Raw genomic sequence first — 2,463 nt, 5'->3', positions numbered from 1 at the left:
GAAAGAAAATTGGTTATTTGGGGGGAATCTTATTTATCACAATGGTTTGTAATCTTATTAAAACAAAATATTATTTAATATTCAATTTCCATCATTAGGGAGAAATTTAAGTCTAACTAATTTTTTTTCTCCAGAGGGACTGATCTAAAACAGGTTGAGAAATACTAGTACAAAATAATAGAAATACCATATAATGAATTTGTATCAATTAACTAGATAGGATACTTACAAATGACATCTTCTTTAGATCCTGCTTCACTAAGGATTACTGTTTGAAGAGTTTGTCCTGATTGTCTTCTTTGACTATTGGATAATCACAGCAGGATTTTAATCAGGAAATTTGTTAAGCTTTTGTATATGAAATTGCTTCAAGTTCCGATTTTATATATGTATGGCTTTACCTTGTGCTTTCTGATGGCTCTCGTTCTCTCCCCACTCAGCCCCTTCTAGCTGCCAGCTTTATTGTTTTTGTTTTTGTCAAGTACACAGTTCTAGCTCAAACCTATGTGGCAGTTTTCAGGTGCATTCTGTTTTCAGAATGTTCCTGCGCCAGGCAGGAGCTGTGAGTGTGTGAGTGCCATGACGCCTTCTCTGCCAATCTCTTCTACCAGCCCTTCCAGCTGATGATGGCGAGGTTTCACTCCTGACCATTTTATTCCCACTTCTTTGTAGGCTACAGCTACTGCTGAATTGGCTTTAAATTTTAAGCTTTTAAGTTTAAATTTTTAAATGAATAGTACTTTTTTGTTAGTAAGTTCTGAAAGGAGAAAATAAAAACTGTTTTTCTTAAAGTAGAAGTAATCCCCCCCATAGATGACTATAAAGTGAGGGTGATTGTGTGGAAGTCTTAGATTTGGCTGGTTTTACTGACATTTTAAACAAAGAATGGATCTGCTAACTCCTTGACTTAACTGAACCACCAATCTCTTTGGTGTCTTAAACTCACATGAAATAAATACTTCACAAAGATATTTGGCTGTTTTCCTATTTCTTAAGAAAGGAGGGAAACAAGCAGAACACACATGCACATACAATTTGGAATTGTAACCCTTGACTTTGGGGAAACCATTTTTCAAAAATCTGAAAAGATAAATTTCTATTAAGTAGGGAGAGCAGAAAAGAATTAAAAAAGATCTAGTTACAGAAGGCTTACCATTGCTTATGCAACTTTTCCAAAATAAAACAATTAGAAGTTTACCAAATTTATTGGTAATTATACTAAACAAATTTTAAACCATTTGCTAACTCATTTAATAAGCATTGTTTTGCACCATTTATTACCACATTTTGTATTTTACATACAATAAATTTGAACATAAGTCTCTATGTGACATTTACAGTTCTTAAAAGGAATGGATCCAAACTAGCTGACAATAAATAAAAGATAAATTGGTTCTAAGAAGAATTTGGATTCCCAAATGCAGTGAAGAAATTACAGATAGCAACAGCAAATTGGGGATAAAGGTAAATGGAAATGAAAGCAAATGTCAAAATAAATTTTTAGCCATACTTTTGAATGCTCATGACATTTTACTATTTAATTCACATAACACCAAGGGAAGTATTTGAAAATGTTATTGTTAGCTTAACTTATATGAGATTTAACTCAAACAACTAGATTTGAGAAATATCTTCATTATAAATATTTCATTTGTTAATTTTAATAATGATGATTTCATATCTTCATACCAGTTAGTATTCTGAAGACTATCTCAAAATATATATTTGAGACAATAAACTCAGAACTATATTTCTTCAGATTTTTATTTTATGGAGGAAAATGAGTTTTCCTTCTCCTTACTGGGTAGAGGGCATGCTTTAAAACATCGGATCTCAAATATTTGGTATCAGGACCCCTTTGCACCCTTAAAATCTGAGAACTCACAAGAATTTTTATTTGTATCGACTGTATTCATCAATATTTACCTTATTAGAAATGAATACTGTGGCATTTAAATTTCTTGCTAAGGAAGAAAACTGAATACTAATTTCTTACTTGTAAATCATTGTCAAACAAAAATAGTATATACATGCTGTATATAACACACATATTAAACATTTTCATGAAAAATGAGTATAGTTTCTAAAACAAACAAAAAAAATACTGAGACTAGTATTACCTTTTTTTAAAGCTATTTAGTATATGGCTTAAGAGAAGACAGCTGAATTTTCATAATGGTTTTTGCATCTTGTTTGTTGTAATCTACTATTTCTGGTTGAAGTACATGAGGTAAATTTGGCGTCATCTAGATACACAGTTGGTAAAAAGAGGACCTCAGAAGGAAGGGATGTAGAAATGCTTTGAGGACTGCCACTCTAAATTAGACCAGGTGAAATGGAAAAATTACCCGAGTTACACAAATAAAAGAATGTTTTCTGCACCTGTAATTCTGAGTAACCATCTGAAATCTTTGCAGCAGGGCAAATTGTGTTACTGACAGCAAAATTGGAGGTGTTGGGTTT

At 32.0% G+C, this 2,463-nt stretch overlaps 1 long non-coding RNA gene across 1 annotated transcript in view; it reads right to left on the bottom strand.

Annotated features, from left to right (window-relative positions):
• LOC102471314 (uncharacterized) overlaps window positions 1-2,463 on the bottom strand; it is a 6,960-nt gene extending 4,497 nt beyond the window's left edge. Inside the window, exons 1-2 of the long non-coding RNA XR_333208.1 lie at window positions 2,383-2,463; window positions 230-303 (exon numbers count right to left, since the gene is read on the bottom strand). This is a non-coding gene — a long non-coding RNA (uncharacterized LOC102471314). The remainder of the gene's footprint in view (window positions 1-229; window positions 304-2,382) is intronic.

The sequence above is a fragment of the Tupaia chinensis genome, unplaced genomic scaffold (genome assembly GCF_000334495.1).
Source record: "Tupaia chinensis unplaced genomic scaffold, TupChi_1.0 Scaffold000018_1, whole genome shotgun sequence".
NCBI classification, from domain to species: Eukaryota; Metazoa; Chordata; class Mammalia; order Scandentia; family Tupaiidae; genus Tupaia; species Tupaia belangeri.
This window is presented reverse-complemented; position numbering and strand designations above follow the sequence as displayed.